Genomic DNA, 17,618 nt, shown 5'->3' on the forward strand with positions numbered 1-17,618 from the left:
GGGTCTGGTGTGTAAAAACTGCATAACCTACTCTGCTACTGTTTGTCTCATGGCTAACTCATCCAGAAGGGAAGCACTGGTGGGGACTGGAAAGGCAGGAGGTATTAGGTGCGGGAGGGGTGAGCAGCCATGACAGCTGACGCCGGACTCTCTGGGAGAACATCAGCCTGACGTCCGTGGTGGGGTCTGCTGATGGCTGTGGTGTGAGGGCTTCTGCTCTAACACTGCTGAGCATGGACTAGCTAGAGAAGAGCTAGTTGTGATGGTCTCTAACATACTACTGAGTCAAGTTGCTGAGCTCCCTGGCACCTTCCCTAGGAAGCCATGGTTTGGAAGGAGCTAAAGCATCTCTGCCCACATGCATGCCTCTATCGCCACAACCACAGGTTCCCTTTGGCTTCAGGGTGCACCAGGCCTCCTGCTACTGCTGCGTCTGGGAGCGGTACCCTCCTCGTCAGTTCCTATGATGCTGCCCATGGCTGTTCGCTGTAAGCCGTACAACTGCCTCCCCCCTTGCTTCCTCCTCCTTCTCCTCCTCCTCCTCCTCCTCCTCCTTCTTCTTCCTCTCTCTCTCTCTCTCTCTCTCTCTCTCTCTCTCTCTCTCTCTCTCTCTCTCTCTCTCTCTCTCTCCTTCTCCATATAAAGGACAGAGGTCAATGTCGGGTGTCTTCCTCTATCGTTTTGTCCCGCCCCCAGTTTTTTGTTTTGTTTTTTTGAGACAAGGTCTCTCACTGAACCTGAAGCTCACTGGTTTTGGTGGGCCAGAAAGTCTCTAAGGTTTGCCTGTCTGCACTTCCCCAGGCCTAGAGTTACAGATGCACAGTACAGTGCCTGACTTTTACATGGGGGCTAGGCACCTGAACTCAGGTCCTCACACTTGCTCCCGCACTGCTCACTGAGCCACCTCCACCTCCACATCCCTACCTCCTCTGTCTTAGAATGTATCACCTGCCTCCTTAGTGGGACATTGATGAAAACTGAAGCAGATGTTGGTAATCATCCGCTTTGGCAAGTGGCGGGGGGGAGTGGCACCTCAGAGAAATGAAATGACTCAACATGGCAGCACAGCCGATAGAGATATACTAGAATCACAGTGGAGCCAGATGTGCTAAAGTCACTTTTCATGGAAGCATCCAGAAGAATAGTTTAGTTGCTACACAGTCATGGTAGATAAACAGTAGATTGTCACTTGCTAGACAGAAAGACAGTGACTCTTTACTTTAAAAAATTGATCCTTCCCATGGTTCTTCTTGCTATAGGTAATCTATTGTATATATGTGTAATAATATAAACGTGTATGTAAAAAATAAAATAATAAAACAAACAGACAACAACCTGGCAACAACTGCTGAAGGAACCATGAGGAAAAAGAAATCATAACTTAGTGGGATTGCAAACTGGTTGGTACTGACACTATGAAAATAGGTGTAAAGAACTTTCAAAAATTAAAAATAAACGTATGCTATCATCCCCCCAAAATTGATCCTTCCATGACTATTACTGCAAACCCACTGCAGGCCCATACTGTTGTAGTCAGCAACATCAGTTCTCATTAAATAGCAAACATCCTTCAGCAGTACATCCAAGGAGCAGTGTCCTCTAATCACTGAGTAGTCCACATTAATTTCATTGAACTTTCTTCGACATTTACAACAAATGGTTTCGCCCTGTGTGTTTTTTCACTCAATTTTTTTTTTTGCTTTGCTGGGCTCTAAAGTTCAGATATTCTTCATCCAAAGAAGCCAAGGGTCTGAAGAAGACCCACATGTCTGACTCTGTTATGCGTTTCTAGTGTGGGAAGCTATTTCTTGTTTTAGAGGATGATTTGGTCCTCTCCACCTCCCAAGTCTGTGTGCCGCCATATGCTGCCATGACCATCACCATACAATTTTTAAAAAAGATGTATTTATTTATTATGTATACAGTATTCTGTACTGCATATATGCCTGCACACCAGAAGAGGGCATCCTCTGGTCTCACTAAAGATCATGGTACACCATCATGTGATTGCTGGGAATTGAACTCAGGACCTTCAGAAGAGCAACCAGTGCTCTTAACCTCTGAGCCATCTCTCCAGCCCCACTATACTCTTTTAAGAGCTTCCCAGAAAAGGTTTTGCTAGGACCTGTTGTGTGATAAATGCTATAGATGCTATAGAGGCTGTCTTGGCTCTCATGAAGCCGGCTGGCTGATGAAGAGACAGACTTTACTACACAGGTAGCTGATTATAACCATGAGAGGTACAGGTTCCCTGAGAGTATCTGGCAGAGAAACCTAAATGAATCTGGAAGGAGATAAGGAAATAAAGAATGACTTCAGTGAGTTCAGGGAGGTGGGAGAAAACAGCCCTGGCAGATGGACAGCCTGCTGGAGGCCTGATGTCCAGAGGAATTCTCTCAGTAAAGAACAGAAGAGCTCTGTTCTTTTAAAGGACAGGGTAGCTTGTTTGGAGGGTAGAACAGTTTGGAGAAGGCCTCGCATGGCTTGGATCAGAGGCTGGATGGGAAAGTAAAGAGGCAGGCCATCCAGGCAATCCTGAGAGCTACAGACAGGCACCTAGCCCTCTATGACCTTGACCAGCTGACCAAGGTCAATGGGAGGCAGAGATATGAGGGTAGATGAGTAGATGACTCAGTCTGTAAAGCGCTTGCCTTGCAAGAAGTAAAATCAGAAAGCAAATTCCAAAACCCACATTTTCAAGAGTGGCAGCATGCTTCGATTCCAGCGCCTAGAAAAGAGAGAAAACAGATCCCTGGCTCTCAATGGACAGTCAGCCACACCCAGTGAATAAACTTCAGGCTAGAGAGAGACCTGCATGAGTACACATATGCTTGTATACATACACATGTGTAAACACGTGTGCGTGTGCACACACACACACACACACACACACACACAAACATGAACATACACAAATACCAAATAGAATAGGCAACAACAACAAAACAAACTTTAGCTCTTTGAGGAAAAGTATTTTATGTCTATATGTGCATGCATTTGTGTGTGTCCATGTGTATGCACATGTGGGGTGTGCATGTATGTGTTAACATGTATGTGCTTGTGTGTTGGTGTGCACATATGTAGGGAATGGAGGAGTAGAGGTCTACTTCCGGTATCCTCTCTTACTTTCCACCTTATTTTCTGAGCTTGAGTCTCTCACTGAAGCTAGAACTTACCATTTTAGCTAGACTGCCTGACCAGGAGTACCAGATACAGTCCTATTTCCATCCATTCCTCCAGCACTGGGGCCACCAATCCCAGCTTTTATGTGGATGCTGGGGATCTGAACTCAGGTCCTCATGCTTGCACAACAAATGCTTTACCCACCAAGCCAGTCCCAGGCTCCACCCACCCCCTTAGAATAGAAAGAAGCCTTACCTTTAAATGGCCCGTTTGCTGCCACCTCCTCCACTACTTCTCTGGTATTAGATGAGTTTGAATGAAAGCATCATGCCCCAGCTTATTTCACCTCTAGAAAGAAAGATGCTTGTTTGTGGGTGGGTTGGTTGGTTGGTTGGTTGGTGGGTGGGTTGATTGGTTGGTTGGTTGGTTGGTGGACGGGTGGGTGGGTGGGTGGGTTGGTTGGTTGGTTGGTTGATTGGTTGGTTGGTGGGTTAGTTGATTGGTGGGTTGGTTGGTGGCTTGATTGGTTGGTTGGTGGGTTGGTTGGTAGGTTGTTTGATTAGTTGGTGGGTTGGTTGGTTGGTTGGTGGGTTGATTGGTTGGTTCGTTGGTTGGTGGGTAGGTTGATTGGTTGGTTGGTTGGTTGGTTGGTTAGTTGGTGGGTTGATTTGTTGGTTTTGTTTAGATAGGATCCTGTGTATTCCAAGCTGTCCTCAAATTTTTCTCTCCAGCTAAGGATGGCTCTGAAGACCTAATCCTCCCATCCTTCCTTCTAGGTGCTGGGATTACAGGCAGGTGCCACTACAACAGCTGCTTTTGTCTTCACAGACTGAATGGGATAGCTTTCCAAAAACCCAGAATAAATGACAGCAGTAATTACATGTGTGACTCAAAATGAAGCTCTAAGATGGAAAACAGCAGCCCTAGAATTCTGAAACAAATCAGAAAAATAAATATCTCTTTTCAGCTAAAGAGAAAATAAACAGTGACTTGGAACATGGCAAGAAGTTCATTCCTGCCCCACAGAGGCAAATGGGGAGAAACAGGCAAAGCAGGGTCTCTAAACAGAAGACTTTAAAAAAAAAACACCACCTGATCCTCTTATTTCATACTATAAAACATAATGGAGATTTCATCAACTTGGCAGGAAATGGTGAGCTAATAAAAGAGCCTTGTTACAGAGATAATAAGACAAAGTCATAAAAAGACAGACTTGGGCTGAATTCTGGCTCTCAGCCTCGGTCTGCAGCTCCACGGGGATACAGGGTTCATCAACTGAGTTAATCGTGTGGATGACCACAAATTTGTCCTTTCTTGCCTTTGCTCTTTCTTCACATTTCAAGATTATTTTTGCCCAGAGAGTGAGCCTCAAAAGGCAGACAGGAAGTAAATGGGATGCTACATTGTATTGTGCAGGCTTCTACACTGGAGTTACCTGCTATTTGGCTCAGGAAACAGTGCAGAAGACCCAGACAGGGCATCCCGTGTTGGTTCCCAGGATGTCTTGTCATCAAACTATCAGCTGTGGGGTTTGCCCTCCTTCATTGGGTGTTTTGAGTAGGCTGTGGGAAGACACGCTCCACCTGAGCCTCCTGCATCTCTTGTGGAGATTGGACCGACAACGTTGGAATTACCCAGAGTTCATCAGAAATGCAGGTTCTCGGTGTTCTCTATACCTCAATCAGAACTTGTATCAAACAAGGCTCCTGGGCTCAAAAAATAGATAAATAAATAAATAACTGTTCTGTGTTGCATCATAGCCACCTTCAAGGGTGCCCAGCAGGAATATCAGAAAGCCAGTACCATGCTTCCTGGAGGGTCCTATGATGTGCGCTGCTTCGTTGCACAGTTACATAAACACGCTGCAGTATGGCTGTGTTAATGTTTAATTTAGATTGCTGCCCCATTGATTCCACTGTGGCACAACGCAAACGAGAGTTCACCAAATTCATGGTTTTGCCACACCACGGTCCAGTCGTTCTGAGTGTACAAGAATGACCACATCAGGACTGCACGCCTAATTAAGCACTTAGTCAGTAACCCACTCCCTCTGGGCTGAGTCATTTGCTTCATCCACTGCAGAAATGAGATCAAGCTGGGCGGTGAGTGTGGGTAATCCATGCAGGGAGATCTCGTTTCAGGTGAGGGCAGATTGATTGGCATTCAGTACTTCAGACGCCAGCGAGAATGTGCAGTCCCTCCTCAGACGACACCAATATTCCTTTCCAAATGCAAGATGAGGGCTGAAGCCAAACGTGTGGTGGGGGAGGGGGCATTATTGTGAGGGTAAGCATCTTTGCCTGCCATGAGCAGCTGTGATATTGAGGGTCAGGCTCTGTCATTGGTACGCACAAGGCTCACTGCAGTAATGTTTTTAGAAAGTAATTTGATGTGTCTAATTGTTCTTGGTGAGATAAGAACCCTCCGTTTTATCTCTAGTCACAAGACACCTTATTGACTGCGTGGTCTTACCGGGTGGCCCATAATAGCATTGTTAGTCAGAGTGGATGTCAGCGAAGGCACTGGAGGGTGGAAAAACAAGAAATCAAATTTCTCACATGACAATAGCTCACATCTCTTCTGGGCTTTTGCTCCCACCAAATATGGTGAGCATTCTTTTCAGACTGATTCTGTCAGCCACCAAAATGTGTTTGTTCAGCCAAGCTAACCAGTAGCTATGCATTCTAACAAATTCCCTGCCGTCCTCCTCCTGAGAAGTCTGGACACTGCACATCTCCCTCCCAACACTACCCCAGTCTCTTGCCAGAAAAATCATTTTTGTGGCAACCCCTGAGCCTAGGACTTCATGTGGCTTTTTTTTTTTTTTTTTTTCCATTCAGCCATCTGCTTGTGTAGAGACATCCAGGAGACTTCTTCCTTGGCTGGCATAATTAAGAGATTCTCTCCTTTCGAGTGTTGTGTTACATTTACATTCGAGTTATTTTATTTGCTTGCTTGCTTTTCTCCCTCTCACTCTCTTTCTCTGTCTGTCTCTCTCCTTGCCCTTGCCCTCAAGGAATTGTGGGAATTCAAGTTAATAGGCTTTTAATGGTTCTGTGATAACTGTGATTATAAACTGTGAATCCTAGTGAATCTGATCAGGGGGAGCATCCAAGTTCAGCAGGATCTTGGGCAAAAACACCACTGTCATTTTTGATTCCCAGTGGAGATTAGTTCTGTGTTCAGACACCACTATGCTTAGGAGAAAAGGAAAAAAAAAAAAAAAAAAAAGGAAAAAAAGGAAAAAAAATCAAAGGCACCTCATTTGCTTTGCAATTGCTTTGATAACAATTTTAAAGCCTTTACACATTCTCTTTTTGATATGTTAGTGGTATTTAGAAACACATCCTGTTGCTAAAAATTAAATCTCAAAAGTCTACATGATTGTAAATCCTGCTTCCTTTTGGAGGGGAAGATGCTGGTTTATTTAAAACACATGCAGCATGTTGGACACACACACACACACACACACACTGCCTTCAACCTTTCACTGCCAAATATTTAGAAATAAAATTTTACTGTGTTCTCTGAACATATAATTACCGCTTTGAGGCTAGTTAATGAAAATATACTTTTCTTTGAAACATGTTGGCCCTACTAAACGAGTCTGTCCTTGCGGGTCCATAGATGAATCGATTGTGAGCCTCCTTGAAAAAAAGAGGCGTTGATCATTGGCGCCAGATGCCTCAAGAAAGCCTGCCAAGCTGGGGCTAGAAACAGCCTGAAAATAGTAGGCACGTAATTACACCATCAGCCAATTAGGGCCTTGGAGCAAATTAGCTCTGGTTCCCATTGGCCAGAGCAGCTGTGACTTTCCAGTCTAGGGAATGTTCCAATGAGTATCTCCTTCTTTGGCCAGTGATTGCTGGCATCCGAAATGGTCAGCTCTCTGTTTTAAAAAATAAAAATGTCTTGCTCAAGCACCTCAGCTCACTTCCCAAGAAAACAGCTATTGCTACCCTAGAGCCCAGGCAGCTGTCAAGGTGAAACAATCCTTCTGTTTGGAATAGATCCAAATGGCAAAGCCTCTAGGGAGATGGGCTTGCTCTTAGAAAGGGGTGCTCTGACCTGTGTCACCCCTCTCTAAGCCTCAGAATGAAAGCTGAGCCATGAAACAAAGATACACAGCACAACAGTTTCAGTCATCAGGGTCTCAAGGTAGGGGACCAAGGACTGGGGACATGGCTCAGTCAGGAAAAGAAGAACCTGAGTTCAGTCTCCAGAACACATGTGAAAAATTCCAGGCATGATGAATGATACACACTTAGAATCCCAGCGCTGGGGAAGTGGAGACAGACAGATCTCTGAGGCTAACTGGCTGGCCAGCCAGCCAGCCAGCCTGCTCAGTGAGTTCCAAGCTAGTGATAGACCCTGTCTCAGGGGGGAAAATGGTGAATTGTGCTTAAGGAAAAGGAGACACTGGAACATGACCTCTGGCCTCCGCACACACGCACACACACATACACACACGTACACATCCAAAAAAGGTGGAGCGCGGGGACCTGGTGGCACTCAGAGGAAGGACAGCAGGTTACCAAGAAGAGACTTGATACCCTATAAGCATATACAGGGGGAGATAATCCACCTCAGGAACAGTCATAGGGGAGGGGAATAAGGGGAAAATGGGAGGGAGGGAGGAATGGGAGGATACAAGGGATGGGATAACCATTGAGATGTAACAAGAATAAATTAATAATAATTTTTTTAAAAGGTGGGAAGCACGTTTACCTCAATGTCAATAGAGATGTGTAGGGACTGGAGAAATGGTTCAGTGGATAACAGTGCTTGCTTAGGTTGTATGCATGGGGACCTGAGTTTGAATTCCCAGCACACACATAAAAATGCTGCTCATACATGTCTGTAACCTCAGCATTGAAGGGGGTTGTATACAGGTGGATCCCCTGGGACTAGCCTGGCTGAAAACAATGATCTCTGGTTCAGTAAGAGACCCTGACTCAAAGTAATAAGGAAGAGAAAGATACAGGCAGACATAAGATGTCTTCCTCCACATATGGACACACACACACTCACACACTCACACACACACACACACACACACACACACACACACACACACGCACACGCACACACACACAAAAGATATTTGCACAAGCAGTGGAAGAGACAGAGTCCTAGAAGGAAGGCTCATTTGTAAGGAACAAAGAGCACAATGGCTGCGAGTGTCATCTCTCAAGGTGGGTGCTGGGCATGTGTGTTCCTCAGAGCCACTCAGTGTCCAGTGGTGCTGCCAATTCCAGTCCCACAACCAACAAATAAGGAACTACTGTTGGCATCCAAGAGTACTGTGGTAGCAGCAGCCCTCCAACGCTGTAAGAATACCCGCAGTTCATAGTCCGTCAGGTCTACCTCCCGAGAATGTACCCGCAAGGACACAGATGGAGATAAGTTAAATGCAACTGAAAGCAGGGCAGTCAGTCCCGAAAAATATGAAAGAATGAAACAGAAAAATATACTTAAAGAGAAAGGTAGATATACAAAGTGGTCTCAAAACGCTATATCCATACATATGCACAGGCTGATGGAAATTACACAAGTATTTTTAAATGGTTTCTTTTTTCTACATTGGGTATTTTCAATTTTTTATAAGAAATATATATTACAAAAAAAAGAAATATATATTACTACTTGTGGTCAGAAGCCAAATTTAAGGTTTTGTCTTGTTTTGTTTTTCGAGATAGAGTTTCTCTGTGTAGCCTTGACTGTCTTAGACTCACTTTGTAGACCAGGCTGGCCTCGAACTCACAGCGATCCGCCTGCCTCTGCCTCCCAAGTGCTGGGATTGAAGATGTGTACCACCATGCCCAGCTAAGGTTTTTTGTTTTTTGTTTTTTGTTTTAAAATAAAGTATAGCAAGCGCTGAAGGGTATGACTAATGCCTTCACTAGAGAGCCAGACAAGAATGGGATGAAGCTACAATGGGTGTCAAATCAGTGATAGGGGCTGCCTGCAGATGATACACCAAATTGCAGTGTGTGCTAAAGAGGCCCTATTCTCAAGGGCTCACAGCCTGGGAGATGGGTCCACGTTTCCATGGAACCATTGTCACCCACCCTTGTGGCAGGCAGAGCAGTTCTCCCATCCGCTCCTCAGGGGCCGCTTTAATTAAGCTTTACATTATGGAAAGTGAAATTGCATGAAGTGTCTGCTCTACTGAGCCTTGATATTTGGCCCTACACCATCTTTGGAAGAGGGAAGCCTTGGAATCCAACGGTGGAATAATAACAGAGCTAAGTTCCTGGAAAATTCCTGATAAGATCTCTAAGCAGGAAGCCCAGACCTGCTAAGTTGTCTTCATGTGCTCCTCTGAACACAACTGCAAAAACTTTCCAAATTTTCATTCTCAGGAATCTGACCCCCAAAAAAGGTAGATGGTGTCAACTAAAGATATATATATATATGTGTGTGTGTGTGTGTGTGTGTGTGTGTGTGTGTGTGTGTGACACACACACACACACACACACACACACACACACACACACACATCCTCCTGAGCTCTGAAAAGCCTACTGGCCTTACTCTTTAAGTGCCCATGAGTAATTTTTATGTAACTAGGCTGCCTGAATAATTCCTCCTTACAAGGGAGATGCCAGGGACCAGATCTTAACATGATAAGATAATTGAAGGGGTTGGGGCAGAGAGATCCGAGGCTATAGAGAGGGACACCTGGGACTTGTAGTTCTGAGATCCTCGTCTTCCTTATCCTTCCAGCAGTAACCCCAACTGCCATCCTGTACTGTCTAGGTGGAGATAGCTGTACTCCCTGCTCCAGTACCAGCCCCACTGGAGCATCGTATTGTTCTGGAAAGAATGCTGCAGTATAGAATGAGTGCATGAATCAAACCCAGTTCCAGAACTCATTTTTGTTGTTGTTTTGTTCTGTTTTCCAAGGCAGGGTTTCTCTTGTAGTCCTGGCTGTCCTAGACTCACTTTGTAGACAAGGCTGGCCTTGAACTCAAGATCCACCCGCCTCTGTCTCCTCAGTGCTGGGATTAAAGGCATCCACCACCATGCCCGGCTCACTTCCAGAACTCTTAATTGAGCATAGTGAGAACCTCACAGGGAGAATTTAATCTGAATGCATACAGACTGGTGTTTCTGCTCCCTTTCTACCTGTGACCCAGTGAAGTTTCCTTGTCCAAAAAACAATGGGAAGAAAGAAGGTGAGGCCTCACTGGTGACAAGTAGGTCCTTTCCAGCATCAGAAAGCCCTAATAGAGGCCTGAACCGAAGCCTGCAAAGCCAGGGACACTTGTCTATCCTCCAACAAACGTGGCTTTTCCAGGTCTGTCTGTCCACCATTGCTGAGTACAGATCAGCCCTTGGCCACCCTTACTGTTGCCTCTCCAGGGCTGTGTGGTGGGTCTCAGTCCTGACTCTCCACAGGGATGGTGCTTACAGAAAGCTGAGCTCCTGTGTGGTAAGCAAGAAGCTTGGGATCCCAGCTCCCCAGCCCTGGTGGGACCCTCTACATAGCTGACTCTAACCTCAGCCTGCATACTCTGATTTGAATTTGAATCAAAACACATGGGGCCTCCATGACATCCACTCTGTCAGTTATTTGGGCTTTTCCTCCAGCTAGTACAGACAACTTCAGATGCCCCCCTCCTCCTTGTCCAGAGAGAGATTTCCCTGGATTCATAGCACGTGCTTATTCTTTTATTACCAGGGCCACTGAACCCTTTGGGATGTGAAAGCCCATGAGCAATGACAGGCTCTTCAGTTGAGGGTTCCAGTCACAAGCCAAAGAGTAAGCTTCACTGGACCAAAGTGAAGAAGAAAGTGACATTCACACATCTTCTCGAGCATACACGGGGCAATCAGTTCTACACAAGGTCATCCTGGAAAGCCCAGGGCACTCCAGACAGCTCTTGGCTCTCCTCAGTGATGGACAGAGGCAATGATGCTGATAACCCAGCCAAATGGTGGGGAATCCAAGAGCCATTTGCATTTGGCCTTAGGAAAAGTTTCTGTGCTTGTTCTGCACACGGGTGTCTGTGAGCATCCCTGGAAGATCAGTGTGCATATGCTGGGAGAGGGCTGAGCAAAGCCCCAGCTGCGAGCTGAACTCAGGGAGATGTCTTCCAGCCAAGAGCAAGGGCAGCAGCAGAAGGAGACAGTTTAGAGTTGACAGCGTTAACATTGATTGGCAGGATGACAGGATCTAGATTGGGCTAATTGAGATGGGAAGACATGCCCTAAATGTGGGTGGAGCCATCCTGTAGGCTGAGGTCCTAGTCTGAAGAAAAAGGAGAAAGTAAACTGAGCACTAGCATCACCTCTTTGCTTTCACAGTGTGACTAGCTGCCATATGCCCCTTGGGCCACTCGTTCTGCCACGTGATGAAACATGTCCTCAAACTATGACTCAAAATAATCCCTCCCTCTTGTTGGCTAGTTTGTCGCAGCAACTAGAGAAGTAACCAATACATGGATGGTTCTCAGCTCTACTTTTCCTTAATCTACCTCTTCCTCCGTGCTCCTGGCTATAAGTCTGAGCCCTGCAGACACAGTGGCCCAGGCTCCTTTGCTTTCTAGCTCTTAAGCAGACTTGAAATCTAGTAGATACAAAGTACAGTGGGGGGATGGCTAGGATTTTTTTTTCTCTGCATCTTCTTTGTTATGGTACCATCTCTCCAGATGCCTCTATTTTCTTTTATGTCTTCCCTGGTTCTGGTTTTCACTGGGCTCCATGGTCACTATTCCCTCCCTGGCCTGCGGTCCCAGGAATGATAACAGAGCCTTACCATGCACATGGTCTCATAACCTGCCCTTAGCTCTCTGAATCACTGCTCCTTGAGGACATTTCCATGAAGCCATCTATCTGGTCAAGCTCTCAATTTTCCATCTGTAACTCCACGGGCAGAGGGTAAGAGCACAATAGGGACTAAAGTTGTGGGAGTGATTGACAGGAACCCAGGGGCCCTGCTCACAGCATGGCACAGGCTCTCACTAGCTTCATCTTACAATAGCCCATGGCTTACCTTTGTTTAGCGGCCAGCCTATCCGGCATAGCCATACAGGTGGAGTGAACTGATTCAATCTAGTTCTCAAGCCCGTTTTGGATGGACACCAGCTCAGTGCCCCCTGTGTGGTTGCCCTGGATGACACAGCTGGGCAGATGGACAGCGTCCCTTGGAAATAGCAGTTTCCGGCTTGCAAAGGGGAAACACCTTCAAGGGCTACCTCCTCCATGCTGTTCTTTCAAGACTGGAATTAAGAATGTATCAGCTGCACCTTTGGTTGATCAAAGCTCTGTGGTTTTTTGACCCTTGGCCTATTTTCTGGAATCACAATTAAAGTCCTTTCTGCTCTGTCTGGCTCCTATAGTTTACAGCTTTAGCTGTCCAACTTTGCTTCCATCACAGTTTATCTGATATTATTTCTTCCGATGGGAGGTGGTCTTCTTTTTAATGTTGTTGTGATTTTTTTATATAGGGTCTCACGTAGCCCAGGCTGGCCTTAAATTTACTAGGTTGCTGAAAATAACCTTGAACTCCTCCTACCTCCTAAGTTCTGGAATTATAGGTACATGCCAACTGGCCAAAGCTGTCATTTCTGGTTGTTCTTAAACCTAGTTATTGTCCAGAGTTTCTTATTCCTTTCTCACCATCATCTGTCCAGTTCTACATACCAAAGACATAGGTCAACCTCACAGCGGCCACCTCCCCCACTCCCCAAGTCCTGCCTTATCTTGGAAGTCCACTCCTATTTATCAGGTCAATGACTACCTCCCCACAGAGTTCCCGGGCCCACACTCCCCTCCCATTCAAGCCACTCTTTACCCCGCTGTCTTTGAAGAACATAAAGAAGACCCTGCTGATGCTTCCAAATCTCTTCAATGGCCTCAGTGACACTGAGTTCTAAGACACAGCCCTTAAGGTAGAGCACGGCCCATGTCGCCTCAACACCATCAACCCTTGTGCTCTGTGCTTCCTCCACTCACCATGCTCTCACCACACAGCATGGTTCTCCGCTGAGTCCCAAAGCCCATGGCACTCTTTTAATTTGCTCCACTCCCAGTCATCCTTCAGAACCCACAAATCAGCTCCACCCACCTCTGGACTAGGCCAGGTGCCCCAGCTAAGTAGAGAAGCTAGAACCTTCCTGTGGGATATACCTACCACAGTCTGTAATGAGACACACACTCAACCATCCACTCACCCACCCACCCACTGTGATCTCTGTAAAGCAAGGATCATCCTTGGATTAGTGCCCAGCATCACATCTCAGTGGCCTGGTGTATGTCAGCTTCTCAGTAGTCCTGAATGAGTAATGCATTGTCCATTGAAAATATGCCACAGACGAGGGGACTGGTGGCACAGGCCTGTTGTCCAGCTACTCTGGAGGCTGGAAGGAAAAAAAAAAAAAAAGGACCATAGGTTCAGCCTGGGCCACATGGTGAATTCAAGTTCATCTTGAGTGACTTAACAGGACTTTGTCTTGGGGTTAGAGAGGAAAAAGGAGCAGGCCAAGGCCATGGCTCAGTGATAGAAGTGTCTGCTGAGCTTGTGCAAGGCAGTGGGTCCAATGCCAGCATACGTACAGAGAAATGCCACAGAGAAAATTCATGGCAGGCTGGCCCTGCTCTTTTTTCTTCACTCCTTTTGAAAATCCCCCCGAAAAGGGAGCTTTCAAAGAAGTACATCAGTGGTCCTCAAGCTTGTTAATGCTGTGACCGTCTAATACGGTTCCTCCTGTTGTGGTGACCCCTCAACCGTAAAATGATTTTTATGTTTTTGTTGCTGCTTCATAGCATAGGAATTTTGCTACTTTTATAAATTGTAGTGTAAATATCTAATACGCAGGATGTCTGATGTGTGAGGCCCGGGGAAGGGTCTTCTGTCACTCGAAGGGGTTGAGTCCCACAGGCTGAGAACTGCTACCACAGAGTCACCAAAACTGAGAGAACCAGGAGAAGCAGCAGCTGTATAGCAAAGAGCAGCGGCTACACCCCAGATGTTGAGAGGTCATTAACCAGGTGACAGGAAATGAGGCCTGTGGGGCCCAGCAGAGTGAAGTGGGGGGCTGCCTGACAATCTACTGCAGGGTGGCTAAGCACAGCTTCTACTCCCCTGCAAAAGAGCCAAAGACAGTAGGGGAGGGAGTTCTTAAAACCAACTGTGGGCAGACAAAAATGCTTCTGTATCGGGGAAGATGCAGCCTGGGACAGTGGGGTGTCAATGCTGATGACAGCGTATTGGCATGCACACTTGGAAGAACCAAGCTCTGGGCAGGACATAGCATCCTTTTCAGTCAACATATGTGCCTTGAGAGCTACATTCCACTCAGGGTCAGACAAAAGAACAAGGGCGCAGAGTGAAGGTGAGTTGAGACCATAGGGGGAAATTCAAATTATGGGTTCCATGGCGGGCTCTACGGCGTCTGTTTCAGAGACTTACTGTGGTGGTGACGTCATATAAACCTAAGAGAATGTCCTCCTTTTTCAACAAGCCATGCAGAAGTGCTCAGGTGGAGGCCTGATGATGTGTGCTGCTTTCAAATGCTCCACAAATGGGCTTTATAATAGATATGTGAGAGAGTGTATTCGTAGACAGTGTGCTGCTTAGTTGTTTTTTGGTTTTTTTGTTTGCTTTTTGTTTTTGTTTTGGTTTTGGTTTTGGTCAGCTTGATATAAGCTCAGGTCATCTGGAAAGAGGGAACCTCAGCTGAGAAAACGCTTCCAACAGGGTGGCCTGTGGGCAAGTTTGTTGAACATTTATTATTATTGTTGTTTGATGTGCGAGGGCCCAGCCCACTCTGGACAATTTGACCCTTGGGTGGGTGGTCCTGGGATGTACAAGAAAGAAGACTAAGCAAACCACGAGGAACAAGCCAGTAGGCGACATTCCCCAGTGCTCTCATGTTCAGTTCCTGACTTCATTTCCCTTGGTGATGAGCTGTAAGCTGTGCGAGGAAGTAAACCCTTTCTTCCCCTTAGCTGCTTCAGGTTAGTGTTCTATCACAGAAACAGAAAGCAAACTAGGACATACAGTAATTACAGGACAGATGGAAAGAAACAAGCCAGAAAAGGAGGAGAAACTAGTGTGATGTGCCTACGGAGATGGCGCAGCAAGGAGCCATGCACGTGGTTTTCAGGTGCTCGTCGGTCTTCCCTTTGGTTTGTCTTGTAGGTTTGTAATATCAGAAAATAAAACTGAGAACAAGAGTACTGTAAGATTTCTCAGCAGCAACACGGAGAACTAAGTCCAGGAGCAAGAGGGGCTGGGGACATGGCTCCGAGGCACAGCATGAGCTTGGAGTGCACCTGCTGCAAAGCTCAACCCCTAACGCAGCCCAGGGGGAAACATAAAACCAAGAAAAACACTTCCTTACAGTGTCCAGAATAAAGTAATTGTCCACTCAAGAGTTCTAGTCTCAGCTGTACAATCTTTCAAAATCGTAAGTAAATACATTTAACATAATTGAGACATCAAAATAGTGCTCTTCAGTATATTGTTTTTTACTTAGGAAGCCATTGAAGGGTGTATTTTAAGCAACAAAGATGTGATGTGGTGAACAACGTCAGAAAGAAGGGAAGTCTTGGGCCGCAGAGACAGCTCAGTGACAGGAAGTACCTGTTGCTCTTGCAGAGGACGCAGGGTCAGTTCCCAGCAGCCACATAATGGTTGACAACCACCTATAACTCCAGGTCTGGCAGATCCAATACCCTCTTCTGACCTCGATGGGCACCAGGAATGCATGTGGTACACATAGATACAAACAGGAAAAAAAAAAAAAAAAAAGACCCATACACATAAAATAAAATAAATCTAAAAAAAAAAACATTTTAGTGAGGGACATCTTGGAACAAGGAGAGAAGAGGATATCAGCCATACAAGAGCACACCCGCTGAGGTACTAAGGGTGCATTACCGAATTTTGGATGCGGGGGACGACACAAGACAATAGGAAAAGAAGAAAAAAGAACCACCTTGTGTGGCTGACCTGAACTTATTTTCTTAAATATGGAGTTGAGTGCTGAGGAAAAAGCACCAGCGATACAAAGCCAGCACATGAGAACACATGCTGGGAACTCCATCAAAAAGCCGGATGGTCAAGGAAAGACATACGTTTGGAATACATGCCTCAGTGGAACCCATATTTTTAATGATCATAATAAAACCCACCCAATGTTGGATGGGTATTGGGGCTCGGTAGGTAAAAGGAGAGGGGTTGACAATAGTCACTTTTTTGCCTGACTAATACACCATGTCTATAAGTCAAGAGATAAAAACAAAACAAAACAACAAAGAAACCATAAATAAATCAAGAAATACCTAGCCCAGTGGTGGCACAAACCTTTAATCCCAGCACTCAGGTGGCAGAGGTAGGAACTCTGTGAGTTTGAGGAGAGCCTGGTCTACAGAGTGAGTTCCAGGAGAGCCAGGGATACACAGAGAAACCCTGTCTCAAGCCCCCATTCCCCCAAAAGAAAAGAAAAACCTGCCCAAAAGAATTGAAAGCAGGGTACCTGTGTTTATATAAGCGTCTTCACAAGCTACAAAGAAACCCAAATGTCAATTGACAATTAAATGGATGACCAAAATATGGTAGATCCACATGATGGAATATTATTCAGCCTCATAAAGGAATGAGCGGGCGCAGACATGCCCCAGTCAGTAAAATGTTTCTTGTGCACGCATGAGCACCCACATGAAAAGCTGAGCACAGCAGCACATGCCTATAACCCTAGTGCTAGGCAGGTGGAGACAGGTGGACCCTGGCAACTCCTCTGGCTAGCTGAAACAGCAAGCCCCAGAGCCAATGAGAATTCCTATCTTAAAAAATAAAGTCAAGAATGATTAAAGTGTTGGCCTCTGGCACGCGCGCACACACACACACACACACACACACACACACAGAATGAAATTTTTACACACATGCTACAAAGTGGATGGCCCTTGGAAAGACCCTAAGCGGAATAAACCAGTCACAAGATGACAGATACTGTCTAGCTCCACTTCCTGAGGTCACTGATGTAGCCAAATTCATAGAGACAGAAAATAGAATTGGGGGTGGGATAGAGGACCTAAGGAAGTCATGTTTCATGGGCAGAATTTCCGTTTGGGAAAATGAGAAAGGTCTGGAAATGGATAGCAGCAGATAATTTCATGATGCTGTGGATGTACTTAATGCTACTAAATTATCCACTAAAAATTTTTAAAATGGCTTGAATGGCTTTTAAAAACAGGATGACATTTAAAAGCTGTGATAGCAACTGGCAGGAGAAACCCAGAATCTGTGGTTCTGTATAAACTCCACCTTATATACTAACAGGGTCTCTCAAGTCAGCCCAGAGTGCTAGCCCATGTAGCCTATTCTAGCTAGCCAGCTTGCGCTAAGGATCAGGGATTACAGGTGAGCCACTATGCTACCTGGATTTTCTGTGGATGCTGGGGGTTCAAACTCGGTCCTCAAACTTGCAGAGAAACCACGTTGTTCACTGAGCCATTTCCAGGCCCATTTTACTTTTCAT

Source organism: Acomys russatus, chromosome 5 (assembly GCF_903995435.1).
Source record: "Acomys russatus chromosome 5, mAcoRus1.1, whole genome shotgun sequence".
NCBI lineage: Eukaryota > Metazoa > Chordata > Mammalia > Rodentia > Muridae > Acomys > Acomys russatus.